General features: G+C 45.5%; 1 long non-coding RNA gene across 3 annotated transcripts; it reads left to right on the forward strand.

The window, feature by feature from the left end:
• Positions 1–3,306: 3,306 nt before the first annotated feature.
• On the forward strand, positions 3,307–16,138 carry LOC126994219 (uncharacterized). Of its 3 annotated transcripts, XR_007748895.1 has the most exons (8): positions 3,307–3,576; positions 7,165–7,320; positions 8,099–8,219; positions 8,719–8,809; positions 9,190–9,321; positions 10,278–10,383; positions 12,416–12,460; positions 14,533–14,634. It is a non-coding gene; the product is annotated as an uncharacterized LOC126994219 (long non-coding RNA). The 3 variants fall into 3 exon arrangements; XR_007748894.1 differs by lacking the exon at positions 7,165–7,320 and having other exon boundaries at positions 3,312–3,576; XR_007748893.1 differs by lacking the exons at positions 3,307–3,576; positions 7,165–7,320 and adding an exon at positions 15,003–16,138 and having other exon boundaries at positions 7,591–8,219; positions 14,533–14,857.
• The last annotated feature ends 647 nt before the right edge of the window (positions 16,139–16,785 follow it).

Raw genomic sequence — 16,785 nt, forward strand, 5'->3', positions numbered from 1 at the left:
GGGGGGGGGGTAGGGGCGGGGTCACTCACCTAGGGCGGGGCGTCGCGGTGGCCAGCCCGGGCGCCGCTCACTCACACTCTGTCGAAAGGAAGCGACATGACTTCAGATAACCGGAAAGACACGTGGCCTGGTTATTGTGACACCCTCCAGCTACTGGTGACACTCATACTGGTACTGCTGCTACTGGTACTGCTTAACATTACTACTGCTGCTACTGGTACTGCTTAACATTACTACTGCTGCTACTGGTACTGCTTAACATTACTACTGCTGCTACTGGTACTGCTTAACATTACTACTGCTGCTACTGGTACTGCTTAACATTACTACTGCTGCTACTCATACTGCTTAACATTACTACTGCTGCTACTGGTACGGATACTAAAACTTATATGTACTACTAAAACCTACAATAGAAATAAAATAATAAAACTGCAACTACTACTACTACTAATAATAATAATAATAATTCTACTACTACTACTACTACTACTACTACTACTACTACTACTACTACTACTACTACTACTACTACTAATTCTACTACTACTACTACTACTACTACTACTACTAATTCTACTGCTACTACTACTAATTCTACTACTACTACTACTACTACTACTACTACTACTACTACTACTACTAAACAATGAGAAAGAAGCATAAAAAACACATGAGTAGTAATAATAATAATGATAACCAGATAATAATAATAATAATAATAATAATAATAATAATAATAATAATAATAATAATAATAATAATAATAATAATAATAATAATAATAACAACAACAACAACAACAACAACAACAACAACAACAACAACAACAATAACAACAACAATAACGCTACAACCAGAAGACGAACATGAAAAAAAAAGAAAAATAAACAAGAGAAAAAGAAAAAAAAGAGGAAATGGAAGACAAAGAGCAAAAAAGTAGAAACAAAAGCAAAAAAACAAACAAAAAAAAAAAACAAGAACCATCTATATGGTGGAGAAGATGAGGAACAACAAGAAAGGTAAATGAAGGATACGAAGATCAACGGATAAAGAAGAACAAAAAACAAGAACGGAGAAAGAAGATAAGGACAACAAGAACTTAAGATTCAGAGGGAAAATAATGAGAGGCCAGGAGAGAGGTCAACTTCGAAAGGAGAGATGTCTCGATACTCTCCTCTTCAAAGAGCTAAAGTTGTAGGCAGGAGGCGAGGGAAGGCTGTTCCAGAGATTACCAGCGGAAGAGATGAAAAAACAAAGATGGGAATTTGACAGCATAGGGGCGAGGAGATAGGAGGAGACAGACTGGGTACAGATTACAAGAGGAGTCAGACAGGGGTGTGTCCTGTCGCCAGACTTCTTTTCTCTATACGGTCAACGAGTGATAGAAGAATTGGAAGGCATGGATGGAATTTTAATTGGAGGTAGAAATGTTAACAATATAAAGTATGTAGACGACACTACTTTTGGCTGACTCAGAGGAGAAACTACAAGCACTGGTGAACAGGATACAGGAGAGTTGTGAGAGAAAAGGGCTAAATATCAATGCCAGTAAAACAGTGGTTATGTTGGTTACAAAGAAAAAGCAAATTTCGAGTGGGGATACGGATTGGTGAAAGGCTTATTGAGCAAGTATAAAAATTTAATTACCTTGGGAGCATGATTAGTGAAGACGGAGGAAGTGAGAAGGAAATAGGCAGGAGAATATGTATAGCAAAGACGGCATTCGGAAATATGAGGAAACTGCTGAATAATTTGAGTATGAATATGGAAATGCGATTGAGATTATTAAAATGTTTTGTGTGGTCAACTTTACTATATGGTTGCGAAACATGGCAAATACAAAGAAAAAGATAGACGCGGCGGAAATGTGTTTTTAAGGAGAATGTTGAGAATTCCCTGGACAGACAGTGTGACAAACCAGGAAGTTCTGCGAAGAGCAGCAGCAGATAGGCAATTAATGAAAAGTATAAGAAGGCGACAATTAAAGTTTCTGGGTCATGTGCTAAGAAGGAGAGAACTAGAAAGTGACTGCTTGCTTGGAAGAGTGGAAGGAAGAGGAGCAAGAGGACGTCAAAGAATTAAATTTATGGATAGCCTGCTACAAGACATGGATGGAAGACACAGTGTGGCAGAAGTTACGAGAATGGCTGATGATAGGGAGAGATGGAGGTCCGTGATCGCCGACGTCACAAGACTGGCACCTCGGTAAAGGACGCACCGTAAGCCTTCTAAGCAGTGGCGTACCGAGGGGGGGAGGGGCATGCCCCCCCCCTCCCCCCTTTTGCAAAGAAAAATAATAATGAATAAATAAATGTTACGGGAAAATAATAGGAATATGTATATTAGTATTACGATTACGAATGTGTGTGTGTGTGTGTGTGTGTGTGTGTGTGTGTGTGTGTGTGTGTGTGTGTGTGTGTGGAATTGAGAGTTCAGTGACACCGAGTGACCGAGTTATTTCCCCTTTGGTTTTGTTTTGAGTTAATGGTAGGACATAAGGTTTGCTCTGAGTGAAAAAAAAGTAAGGCGTTAAATGATGGGCTCATAAAAATGTGTGTAGAGTGCTGCGATGTCAAGCTGTCAACTGGCGGACGGGTGCTTGTAGCGGGTGACAGGAAGAAGAGGAATACGAGATTGGGATGGCTCTGGCAGAGAGAGAGAGAGAGAGCACGAAAGTCGTAAGTGTGCCTTCTCTCCTTCTTGCCTCTCAAAATTACTTGATTTTAGGTGTAAGGTGCAGTCAAAGTGATTGGAGGACTATATAATTATACTGTAGAGGCAGCAAGTGAACTTGTCTGGTGACAGTGGTGAGTATGAAATGAAGCAATCAGTGGTCATCAGAAACATAATTAAGGCAAACCCTCCAACAGCAAATGGCATGCTCCTCCCTTCTCCTTTGTTGTTTTACTTGCAACAATAAACTATATCAATCAATCAATCATCATTCATAGGAATACTATCGAAGAGCTATTTTTCTCCCATTTTCGGACACTGCTATAGCACAACTCAGGGAAAGGTTTGCATCTGAACACATTAGGAGTTTTTGTTGAGAAATCTAAGTATCGTTAGTTTTGTGGGTGGGACATTTTTTTTGCCTGAAATCGGGAAAAATGAGCAGCTGAGTACGACACTTTGGCAACGTTGCGAGCAGCATTGCCATATTGTCGTACTCAGAACATCGCATTTTCCTGTTTCTGACCCATAACAATTGCAGATAAACATCGATAATTAACCATCTGAACTCTAATTGTGAATGTATATCGTTATCAGTGTTGGCTCGGCAGTTTTGGGTCTCAAGCAGAAGAAAAAGTTAAGCCCAGTACGACAATATGGTAACGCTGGCTGTGAAATTGCGACTCTGCGAATCAGTGCTCCGTCCACCACCATCGAGGTTGGATGTACGGCCGTGCTCTCCCTCCTCCTCCACCTCCTGAGTATTCCTGGCGGGCAGCGATGAGCAAGCAGAAGAGACGCAACGCCTTCTTCTACTTCATGATGGCCGAGAAACCCGAAGTGGAGAAGCGGCTCATGAGGAAGGTGGAGATGGCCAAGCTGGTGACGGCGGAGTGGCAGGTGAGGTGCCGCATGGCACTCACTGGTTCCTCCTTTATTCTTCCCTCCCTCCTTCCTTCCCCCGTGCCTGTCTTATCTAGGAATGCTTATCTAGGAATAAATAGTGGGTAATTAAGAGGACTTCTTATGATGTCCCCCACCTCTTAGGACTAGTTAGCCAGTATCTTAGTTAATCAAATCAAGGTGTCTGTCATAACGCGCTTTAAAAGTGGCTGTTGTTGGGGCAGTTACCACACTCTCATTGTCATCAGGGTTGTGTGGGCTGCCGGGTGCTCCGGTAAGGGCGATTAGGCGAGGTGTGGCACTGTTACGTAAGACTTGCAATCGAGCTTCAAGGGTTCATGGCGCGGGTTCATGGCAGCACTTACGTGCTTACCTAGCGAAGATAGAGTCGGACTGGGGTGCTGAAGGGGGCCGCGCCATCTAGTGGCTGGTGGGGGCCCGGGCCCATATAAGCTAAAATATCAAAATATTCAAATAATACACATTGGCATGGGTTAAGTCCAGGGGCCCATGTGTCATGCCCCGGGATTTTCTTTTTCTATTTCCTCTATTTCCCAACACGTCCTCTGCGTGTATCGAAACACACGAGAAATTAATCAAGGCAAGGTGTGAGTATTCGCCGGCTGCCTGGGATTGAACCCGCGACCAACGTGACGGGAGAGCCACTCCTTACCGAGTCGGCCGAAAAGGTACCCCGCTGGCTAAGTGGGTTATGGGAGGCTCGTTCATCAGGCATAGTTGCCGCACTACACATGTACCTTGGGGGGCCCATGTGCCATTGACAGTTAACTTAGCATATAAGTTGTGATCAATATTGAAAATTTAATGAATTAAAATATGTGGGTCCTGCAGAGCGCTTCGGCGGAAGTGGGACCAGATAAATAAGAAACACGAGTAAGTACATTGGCACACGGGCACATAGGCCAGTCCGACCCTGAGTGAAGATGCTTACCCAGTGAAGGTATAAGAGGCAAGAGAGTCATAAGGGCCTGGTGCCTCTTCTCTGTTTCTGTTCAGCCTCAACCTGGTCATATCTGTTCTTAACCCGGTGGTAGCAGCGGGGATCATGTTTCTTAAAGGCCCCTCCAAGCGAATTAATGAAAAAAAATCATCACTCACACAAACCATTTCATAATATATATCAACGCATTTGTGATCAGTTTATGCTTCATCTATTTTGGGGGGGTTACGTCATGGCAAAAATTTGGCCCGTTGCTGGTACACGGTAAAGCCACAAATTTGGCCGGTCGCTGCTACCGGGTTAAACATATTCACACTAGTGCTGTTGATTACATGTTCAATGAGGCTGTTCCACTTGTTAGTAATCCTCAGGGTTGGCATTAAACTCCCCAAAAAAAAGAAACAGCCAGCCAGGCAGGGAACTCACAGGCACAGGTGGGCAGCACAAGTCGGAAAACATACACTCCATAAAATGCTTGCTTGCACCCTTGACTCCCAGTGGCACCAACCAACACCTGCCATTATTATTGTATCAGAATATTGGTAAACATTAGAAAAAATAAATGCATTTCATATGTTACACTCGCATTGAAAATTATGATACGTTTTTCTACGAGAGAGAGAGAGAGAGAGAGAGAGAGAGAGAGAGTCTAACCAAGATAGCCAGCCAGACAGAGCACAAAATATGTACAACATATGCACACCTAAAAAGTAAACTTTCATGTGTTATATAATGAATTAGCTTGCGTGAGTCCCTCATCCAGTACATTGTCCCGTCCACCAGGCTCAGCCCAACAATAGGTCTGGCTTGGCCCGCTCAGGCATCACACATATCACGCTGCATTGAGTTCATTGTATGCTGCACATCATGGTATTACATGTATATCCATAAGATGTTTATTTCAAGGATTATGAGTGCTTGAAGAACAGCTATTTGTGGCCCAAACTCCCCCCTGAGTGAGCCCTTGTGGTCAAAACACCCACCCTTCAGGGGTTCAAGATCATGTGGGATGTGCTCACTACTCCAGGTCCATAACTCATAGAGAATGAACTCCAACACTTAAGCCCTGAACTTAGATATTTAGATGAATTGTATGTTTTAATCAGTTTCTCATATTCCAACTTTGCCCTGAGAGTCAGTTTTTTACCTAGTTTTTAACCCGTCCGCTGCGATTGGCACAGATTTTGCCCTCACTGGTAGCCTGGTAACATACACTCCCAGGTCTTTCTCTGCCTCTGTGGTGGATAGTGGAGTGTTTCCCATGTGGTATTGGTGTGCTGGATATCCCTTCACTGGTAGCCTGGTAACATACACTCCCAGGTCTTTCTCTGCCTCTGTGGTAGATAGTGGAGTGTTTCCCATGTGGTATTGGTGTGCTGGATATCCCTTCACTGGTAGCCTGGAAACATATAGTCCCAGTGTAGTGCGGCGACGGCCTGATGAACGAGCCTCCCATAACCCACTTAGCCAGTGGGGTACCTCTTTGGCCGACTCGGTAAGGAGTGGCTCTCCCGTCACGCTGGTCGCGGGTTCAATCCCAGGCAGACGGGGAATACCCTCACTTTGTCTTGATTAATTTCTCGTGTTATTTCGATACACGCAGAGGCCGTGTTGAGAAATAGGAAGGATAGAAAAGAAGCTCGTCGGGGCATTACACCAGGTCTTTCTCTGCCCCTGTGGTGAATTGTGGAGTGTTTCCCGTGTGGTATTGGTGTGCTGGATATCCCTTCACTGGTAGCCTGGTTACGTATAGTCCCAGGTCTTTCTCTGCCTCTGTGGTAGATAGTGGAGTGTTTCCCATGTGGTATTGGTGTGCTGGATATCCCTTCACTGGTAGCCTGGTAAAATATAGTCCCAGGTCTTTCTCTGCCTCTGTGGTGGAAAGTGGAGTGTTTCCCATGTGGTATTGGTGTGCTGGATATCCCTTCACTGGTAGCCTGGTAACATACACTCCCAGGTCTTTCTCTGCCTCTGTGGTGGATAGTGGAGTGTTTCCCATGTGGTATTGGTGTGCTGGATATCCCTTCACTGGTAGCCTGGTAACATACACTCCCAGGTCTTTCTCTGCCTCTGTGGTGGATAGTGGAGTGTTTCCCATGTGGTATTGGTGTGCTGGATATCCCTTCACTGGTAGCCTGGGAACATATAGTCCCAGGTCTTTCTCTGCCCCTGTGGTGAATTGTGGAGTGTTTCTCATGTGGTATTGGTGTGCTGGATATCCCTTCACTGGTAGCCTGGTAACGTATAGTCCCAGGTCTTTCTCTGCCTCTGTGGTGGATAGTGGAGTGTTTCCCATGTGGTATTGGTGTGCTGGATATCCCTTCACTGGTAGCCTGGTAACATACACTCCCAGGTCTTTCTCTGCCTCTGTGTTGGATAGTGGAGTGTCTCCCATGTGGTATTGGTGTGCTGGATATCCCCTCCCAAGGTGCAGGACTTTACATTTTTCTTCATTGAATTGTAGCAGCCACTTTTTGTTCCATTCCTATAACTTGGTGAGGTCTTCTTGTAGAAAATCCACAGTCAAGCGTCTAAGCAGAATTTTCCAGGCTTTTTTTCCCTGATGCAAATAGCTATAACCTGAGCGGGGTGATGAATGTACCCTCTTTACCCCCCTCCCACAGGCACTCCGGAAGGAACAGTGGAAGAAGTACCAGCTGATGACCGGAGAAAGCAGGGAGAGGCTGGAGTGCCGAGGGGTGCCGCTGCGGTGCCTGGACGAGGCGGCCCGGGAGGAAAAGCACCAGGCCGAGGAGATGAAGAGGAACATTGCCGACTTGGTGGGCATGTACCGGATGGGCAATGGTGTCTGGTGTGTGCGTGCGAGTGTATGCGTACATGTGTGTGTGTGTGTGTGTGTGTGTGTGTGTGTGTTTACCTAGTTGTGACATATGGGAAAAGAGCTATGCTGGTGCTGTCCCTTCTCCATATCCACTCTTATCCAATTTTTCCTTAACCTGGTGGCAGCAGCGGGGATCATGTTTCTTAATGGTCCCTCCAAGCGAGAAAAAATGAGAAAAAATCACCCCACTTACAAACCATTTCATAATATATATCAAAGCATTTGTGATCAGTTTATGTATCATCTATTTTGGGGGGTTTATATCATGGCACAAATTTCGCCCGTCGCTGCTACACGGTAAAGCCACAAATTTGGCCCGTCGCTGCTACACGGTAAAGCCACAAATTTGGCCCGTTGCTGCTACACGGTAAAGCCACAAATTTGGCCCGTCGCTGGTACACGGTAAAGCCACAAATTTGGCATTCGCTGCTACACGGTAAAGCCACAAATTTGGCCCGTCGCTGCTGCTGGGTTAAATTGACCTCTCTTTTGGACACTCCTCTGAGCGCTTTTTGTGGGAGCAGCAAATAGCAGGCTTTTTTTTCATTAGTGTTTCTTTTTTTTTGCCCTTGAGCTGCTTCCTCTGCTGTAAAAAAAGAGAAAGTATATAATCCCTGTGATCACTGCTCCTCATCCTCACATGGAAATACCAGCAACAAGAACAATGCAACTCACACCAATCCTTAATTTATTCCCTTCCTCACCCTTCCCCGCAGCCATCGTGCTGCCTCGGCCAGGAAGCACTCGCTGGAGACTCACAAGCTGCTGGGTGAATCGGAGGGCTTCGGGAACAGCCTTGAGGAAACTGCCGAGAATCTGAAGCAGCTCTTGTCCAAGGTGAGGTGTTAGTGACGGGGTGCAGGCATCCCATAGTTCCCAGTGTGTTGATTTACGATGTTTTGCATATACAGGTAACTCTGGATTTACGCGAGTATTGTGAAGAGGTCATTGCGTAAATCCAAAACACTGTAGTAAATCCAACAAGAGGTAGGTTTGTATTGCCTCCTGTATCACTCTGACTCCTCTCCCTCTCGTGGTTCCTCCTCTGGCTACCCTTCCCCTCGTGGTAGCACAGCAGCGAGGGTGTTGTTGAGTAGCGTGGGTACTGTATTATTCTTCAAGTGGCGCGCGGGAAGAACTGAGCTCAGCTGTGTGACCGTGTGAGTCCAGTTGCTTGAGACATCTGGTGGACACTCCAGAAAATATCGCGTATAAAAGAAGAAAACTGTGTAAATTAAACATTTATTTTGATTTTGGACCACGCGTTATTTAAAAAACGCGTAAACCAAACTCGCGTAAATCTAGTTGCCTGTATTAACTCTCATGACCTATACAGTGATGATGCTCCCAGCCAGGACTGGGATGAGGACGTCCCTGTCCACACCCTGCAGCGCAACAAGCACACCACATGTTGAACACTGTCACAGGTGGGTGCTCAAACACTGATGGTTTGAACAGGACAAATAGAAAAGAATATACATGGAAAGTTCTTGAGAGAGAGAGAGAGAGAGAGAGGAGTCGAGTTAGAGCAGTAAATAAAGGGAGAAAGAGAGAGTTAAAGAGATAGAAATGAAGAGGAAGGGTATGGATCAACTTTCTCTCTCTCTCTCTCTCTCTCTCTCTCTCTCTCTCTCTCTCTCTGTTGAGGGGTGCAGGCTGAGGTGGAAAATGTTATGGCTAAGTTCAATGCATCTTGTAAATTAATATAACATAAATAGTAATGTTGAATCTCTCTCTCTCTCTCTCTCTCTCTCTCTCTCTCTCTCTCTCTCTCTCTCTCTCTCTCTCTCTCCACCCCCCCCCAAAGGTCAAGATCTTCTCCCCGGACCTGCTGTACCGGTTGATGTACTTGGCGGCAGTGAGTGACATCCCCCTGTCCGTGGCCACTGATATGCTGGAAGAGTGTGGCCTGGACTACCTCCCCAACACAGCCTGCTCGGTGAGTCCCTGGCATGTTAGTCCTGTATATTTAACCCGGTAGCAGTGGGGATCATGATTCTTAATGGTAGCATATGAAAGGAAGGGACAGGTGTTGGGACTGTGTGGCAGAGCAGAGGGGAGGAAAGGACCCACGGAATTGAACGCCCAGACTATATGAAATGGTTTGACTATACTAGAATTCTTACAGTAGCATCATTAAGCCATGTATGTACACAAACTAAACATTATTTAAGATATTTACAACAGAATGGAATGAAAGTGTGTGTGTGTGTGTGTGTGTGTGTGTAATTCAGCTCTTGGTCTGCTGCTGGTCAGCCAGCCAGCCGTTCCCCTACGGAAGAGCACAGAGCTCGTAGTACCAATCTTTGGGCAGGACTGAGACCACTCACACACAACACACCGCCACAACGAGGTCACAACTCCTTGCTTGACGTCGCGTACTCTGCTAGGTGAACAGGGGCTACACGTGAAAGACCCAACTCATCTTCACCCGGCCGGGGAATTGAACCCCGGCCCTTCTGGTTGTGAGGCAGACGCTCTACCCACTGAGCTACCGGGCCGTGGGTTGTGGGCTGTGGGTGAGTTGTGGGCATTTCCAGGATTAGTTTTGTGCCCCTGGTGGTAGTGTGACCCTTCCTCTGTACTGTGCTTGTGTGTGTGTGTGTGTGTGTGTGTGTGTGCATCACAACCTAGTTCAGACTTCACCAAAGCATGCATTGTGTTCAAGTGATCTCATACAAGCAAGCATATTAACCCAGCAGCAGTGACGGGCAAAATTTGTGCCATGATATAATTATACCCCCCAAAATAGATGATGCATAAACTGATCACAAATGCTTTGATATATATATGAAATGGTTTGTGTGAGGGGTGATTTTTTCTCATTTTTCTCGCTCAGAGGGACCATTAAGAAACATGATCCCCACCGACGATCTATTCACCCGTCTTTTGCAGCAGCAGCAGTAGCGTTGAGGCGGGATGCAGCGTGCTCTGAGGCGACCCCGGGCAGGAGGCAACATGTGACCTCGAGCACCAGACCTTTGACCTCTATTCAGGAGCAGTAAGTAGCAGGCTTTTATTTTTATTTTTTTTTTATTTATTTATTTATTTTTTTTTTACTCCCTTGAACTGTCTCCTTAGCTGTAAAAAAAATAAAATACTGACTCATTGCTGTCCTGGGGTGAACAGACTGTGATCCAGGTGAACGTATTACTCGGGTAACTTATTCACTGAGGCGTGTGTTGCCGGCGAGAAAATGAGTCATCCTCACTCTGCTCCGAGCCTAATATGGAGCATTATCTCTCTCTCTCTCTCTCTCTCTCTCTCTCTCTCTCTCTCTCTCTCTCTCTCTCTCTCTCTCTCTCTCTCTGCCCACATTTCGACTGCCACACACATTTGACCAGGCTTTCCTAGGACTTGTGGGCATTTCCAGGGGTAGTTTTGTGACCCTTCCTCTGTACTGTGAACCTAAGAAAACACACATTTGACAAGGCTTCCCTAGGAGTTGTGGGCATTTCCAGGGGTAGTTTTGTGACCCTTCCTCTGTACTGTGAACCTAAGAAAACACACATTTGACAAGGCTTCCCTAGGAGTTGTGGGCATTTCCAGGGGTAGTTTTGTGACCCTTCCTCTGTACTGTGACCCTAAAGAAACACACATATGACCAGGCTTTCCTAGGAGTTGTGGGCATTTCCAGGGGTAGTCTTGTGACCCCTCCTCTGTACTGTGAACCTAAGAAAACACACATTTGACAAGGCTTTCCTAGGAGTTGTGGGCATTTCCAGGGGTAGTTTTGTGACCACTCCACTGTACTGTGAACCTAAAGAAACACACATATGACCAGGCTTTCCTAGGAGTTGTGGGCATTTCCAGGGGTAGTCTTGTGACCCCTCCTCTGTACTGTGAACCTAAGAAAACACACATTTGACAAGGCTTTCCTAGGAGTTGTGGACATTTCCAGGGATAGTTTTGTGACCCCTCCTCTGTACTGTGAACCTAAGGAAACACACATTTGACCAGGCTTTCCTAGGAGTTGTGGGCATTTCCCAGGGTAGTTGTGTGACCCTGGTGGTAGTGTGACCCTTCCTCTGTACCGTGAACCTAAGGAAACACACATTTGACCAGGCTTTCCTAGGAGTTGTGAGCATTTCCCAGGGTAGTTGTGTGACCCTGGTGGTAGTGTGACCCTTCCTCTGTACCGTGAACCTAAAGAAACGCATATTTGGCAAGGCTTTCCCTAGGAGTTGTGGGCATTTCCCAGGGTAGTTGTGTGACCCTGGTGGTAGTTTGACCCTTCCTCTGTACCATGAACCTAAGGGAACACACATTTGACCAGGCTTTCCTAGGAGTTGTGGGCATTTCCCGGGGTAGTTGTGTGATACTGGTGGTAGTGTGACCCTTCCTCTGTACTGTGAACCTAAGGAAACACACATTTCACCAGGCTTTCCTAGGAGTTGTGGGCATTTCCAGGGGTAGTTTTGTGACCCTTCCTCTGTACTGTGAACCTAAAGAAACACGTATTTGACCAGGCTTTCCTAGGAGTTGTGGGCATTTCCCGGATTAGGTGTGTGACCCTGGTGGTAGTGGGACACTTCCTCTGTACTGTGAACCTAAAGAAACACACATTTGACCAGGCTTTCCTAGGAGTTGCGGGCATTTCCCGGGTTAGGTGTGTGACCCTTCCTCTGTACCGTGAAACAAGGAAACACACATTAGAACTCGACCCACCTCCGTTTTGGCCCTGGGAGGTGGTTGGTGTGAGGGTCTGAACCAGGCTCACCAGTAGGGACTTGGCACGACGCACACTATAACTTGTGACTATATAATTCAGCGTCTAACTGCTGCTGCTGCGGAGGTCATAACTTTGGTGTGTCAGAATTTTTGTGTGTGTGTGAGGAGGAGGAAGAGGAAGGAAGATTATAGATTTTTCCTTTTCAGATGTGGAGGTAACTCTCTCTCTCTCTCTCTCTCTCTCTCTCTCTCTCTCTCTCTCTCTCTCTCTCTCTCTCTCTCAGGAATGAGAAAATACAGATTAATTTTATATACTCTTATTATTATTATTATTATTATTATTATTATTATTATTATTACAGATCGTGTAACTGATGGAGGCTGGCACAGGAAGTTGCTGATATGTAGTAAGTTACTATTGTCTCTTTCAACCATGATTTCTGCCAGTCTACCACAATCTACCAGGGTCTAACCACCACACAATATTTGCCCAACATCCCTCTACCAGTCTACCACAATTCAACCATCAGTCATCACAAATTCAACCCCAAAAACTCAACTTGTTCAAAACTTTTTCAACTCTGTAACCCCAGAATTTCAACCCAAGACCTGACATTCAACCACAATTTCTACCACTCCACCACAATCTACCGGGACCTAACCACCATATATGGCCAGAATCCTCAACAGTAACTTCGCATCCGTATTCACAGTCGAAAACATCGAAACCATGCCCGAGAACCCTGACCCGCCGAGGGGAATCACGCCCCTGAAAATTGACTCAATATGCGACCAAGAAGTGAAAGAGTATTTGGATAAACTCGACACAAACAAGTCAACAGGACCTGACGGTTTGTCCCCAGTTATTAAGAGCTTAAACAACAAATACTTCAGCCACTCACTAACATATTCAACCAGTCTGTTCAATTGAAAAAGGTCCCGGAAGACTGGAAGATGGCGAACGTAACACCAATTTTCAAAAAGGGAGACAAAAGCGTTGCATTAAACTACAGGCCCATAAGTTTGACATCAGTGGCAGGAAAAATACTCGAAAAGATTATTAGAGACAAACTTGTTAAGTTTCTAGAAGACAATAATGTAATCTCCGACACCCAGCATGGCTTCAGAAACAAGCGCTCCTGCCTAACGAATTTATTAGACTTCTTCCAAGGTATATATAAGAACTGGGATGCCCACATCCCCAGTGATGTTATATACCTGGACTTTCAGAAAGCCTTCGACAAAGTACCGCACGAGAGACTCCTTAAGAAACTGCACTCGGCGGGCATTGGAGCCAATCTGATCGCGTGGATAAGAGATTGGCTCACCGACAGAAAACAACGAGTACTACTCAACGGACAGCCTTCCGATTGGCTTCCAGTCACTAGTGGAGTGCCTCAAGGGTCAGTGCTGGGACCCATTCTCTTCATCATATATATCAACGACCTCGAAGCAGGACTGAAATCCACAATATCGAAATTTGCTGATGACACTAAGGTGGGGGGAAAGGCCCTCACAAAGACCGACTGCGAAATCATTCAGAAAGACCTCAATCACATTATCGAATGGTCGGAAAAAGGGCAAATGTCTTTTAATGTTGACAAATGCAAAGTCATGCACATTGGGTCCAGAAATAGTAACCACATACATCATGAATGGGAGACCTCTGCAAGCGTTGCAGGAGGAAATGGATCTTGGAGTCACTATCAGCAGTGACCTGAAACACGCGAATCACTATATACAATCATACAACAGAGCCAACACTTTGCTCGGGTTCATAGCGAGGAACTTCGAGTGTAAAACGCCAGACGTGATGCTATCCTTGTATAATTCCATGGTAAGACCGCACCTCGAGTATGCAGTACAGTTCTGGTCTCCTAATTACAGAAAGGACATTGATTTACTGGAAAGGATTCAGCGACGCGCCACGAAAATGATACCAACCTTAAGGGCTCAACCGTACGAGGAACGACTCAAGCGACTCAATCTCTTTACATTAGAGAAAAGACGCCTACGAGGAGATATGATTCAAGTCTTCAAGTATCTGAAAAATTCAATAACGTCGATTACTCCAATTTCTTTGAATTGCAAACCAACCTAAGAACTAGAAATAACGGTTTACCCATTCAGTCTAAGCGATGTAACACAGACATCGGAAGGAGTTTCTTTTCAAACCGAGTCATCCGTCACTGGAACAATCTTCCTTCAGAAGTAGTAAATGCGAATACTATCAACTCCTTCAAATATAGAATCGACCGTCACTTCGCTGCGTCGGGAGTAAACTGAATATTGAGTTGCTTTCATCTGCTCCTCAATATCGAGGTGCTTTCATCTACTCCTCAATGTCGGGGTGCTTTCATCTGCTCCCCAGGCCCCAGGCTGTCGAGCAGATTAAATCACCAAAGCGGGCAACCTCGTAATGAGCCAATAGGCTTTCTGTTGCCTGCGTTTCCATGTTTCCATGTTTCCATCTTTTCAGGGCTATGGCTGACTGGCTGGTGCTGTCTGGTCACTCAGCTCAGCAAGGGACTGGAAGCTGGAACTCTCTCTCTCTCTCTCTCTCTCTCTCTCTCTCTCTCTCTCTCTCTCTCACAAAAAAAAGTAATGTAAAAGTGTATAAGGTCCATTGAAAAGAAGAGAGAGAGCCATCTCATCCTCTCTCTCTCTCCCCCCTCAACATCCAGGCGGCATCTTGGGAGGGGAGGGGAGGGGAAGAGAAGAGAAGAGAAGGGAAGGGAAGGGAAGAATACAATAGCTCACTGGTGGACAGAGGAAAGAAACAAGGAAGAAGAAGAAGAAGAAGAGTAGGTTTAAATATATCCGTTGTAATATATATTTCCAAACTTTATTAGTCTTCTCTTTATAGAAATACAGAGAGAGACAGTTAGTTCCATCTCTCTCTCTCATCTCTGCCCTTCAATTAATCTCCCTCCATCTTCTCCCCAACAGGACTCGTCTCATCTCGTCTCCCCCAGCATCTTGAAGGCCTGACTGGTTCCCTCGGCTCAGTGGTCTCGTCTCTGTCTCCCTCCCTGCAAGAGTCTGGCAGAGTTTAGTGCCAAGAATGTGTGTGTGTGTGTGTGTGTGTGTGTGTGTGTGTGTGTGTGTGTGTGTGTGTGTGTGTGTGTGTGTGTGTGTCTCTCTCTCTCTCTCTCTCTCTCTCTCTCTCTCTCTCTCTCTCTCTCTCTCTCTCTCTCTCTCTCTCTCTCTCAGGCCCCACAGGGTGTCCCCCCCACAGTGTGTTGACAACCCCCACAGACACATGCCCCACCAGACACATAAGGAACCCCCCCCCCCCCCTCTCTCTCTCTCTCTGCAAGAAGTGTCAGTTTGCTCAATAAATATACAAGCAATTTCTGGTGTTTTTTTCGTCCATTCTGCAAAGTTTACAAAGACACAGACCTTGATAAAAGTGGAGATAACAAGGAAACGAAGAGGATGAGGAAGAGGAAAGATCAAACTATTTTTTGGCATAGGAGGAAAGGAGGAAAGAAAAGGGAGAGAAATGGAGTTGAACTTGGAGGAGGAAATGAACAAAACCACTAAAGTTACACTGGAGAAATACACAGACCTTAATAAAAGTGGAGATAGAGGAATGAAAAGGAGGAGGAGGAAAAGGAAAGAGTAAGCTATTTTTTGGTGTAGGAGAAAAGGTGGAAGAGGTTGTGGAAAGTGGAGGAAAATGGACTTGAACTTGGAGGAGGAAATGAATGAAACCACCAAAATTACATTGGAGAAATACACAGACCTTGAAAGTGGAGATAGGAGAGGAATGAAGAGGAGGAGGAAGAAGCGGAAGACAGGAGGAGGAAGAGGAAGGATTAAGCAATTTTTGGGCATAGGAGGAAAGGAGGAAGAGGTAGAGGAAACAGAGAAAAATGGAGGAAAGTGTGGAGAGAAATGACCTGTTCTTGAGGCAGCCCCTGACCTGACGTAGCCTGGGACCTGAGCATACACAGGGGGTGCGTTGCTTCACTCACCCACCACCTTCATGCATTTTCCCCTAACCCATGAGGTGCGTGGGTGTCCCCCTGGTGGTCACCTGGGCTCACTGGAGGGCTGAGTCTGGTCTCATCTCGGCTCCTTCCCTGCAAGAACCATCGCAGAGTTAGTGTGTGTGTGTGTGTGTGTGTGTGTGTCAACTTCAAGTGCCAATATCTTTGCAGGCACAAGAGTTAGGAACACAAGATTCCAACACAAGATGCTCCTAACACTCACCTACAACACCTATAACTGGCAGTGCTCATAACCTTATAGTTCATGAAATATCTGTACTTAGCTAAAAACTTTCCAACACAAAAATATCCAAAATTCAATGACAACTACAACTCTAATAACTGCCAATATCTCAGAATCCACAACAGTTAGGAACACAATATTCTGACACAAGGTGCTCCTTACACTCACCTACAACGCCTGTGACTGGCAGTGCTCATAACCTTATAGTTCAGGAGAAGTGTGGGTTTAATTACCTTTAACTTAAAAATCATGCCAAAAATGACCTCAATTTAACTCTAGCTCTAAATTCAACTGCCAATATCTCAGAATCCACATCTGTTACAAACACAACATTCTAACACAAGAGAGGGAGCTGTTGTATGACCTGGTGTTAATGGGAGGAGGAGTTTAGGGCGGGGAAGAGGGCTGAGGGTGAAAAAGACAAAGGTCATGGCGATGATAGGAATGGAGAGTGGAGGGAGATATCCGTGAAGAGGGAGTGTGCGGGAGGTGG

Source organism: Eriocheir sinensis, unplaced genomic scaffold, assembly GCF_024679095.1.
Source record: "Eriocheir sinensis breed Jianghai 21 unplaced genomic scaffold, ASM2467909v1 Scaffold75, whole genome shotgun sequence".
Taxonomy (NCBI): Eukaryota; Metazoa; Arthropoda; class Malacostraca; order Decapoda; family Varunidae; genus Eriocheir; species Eriocheir sinensis.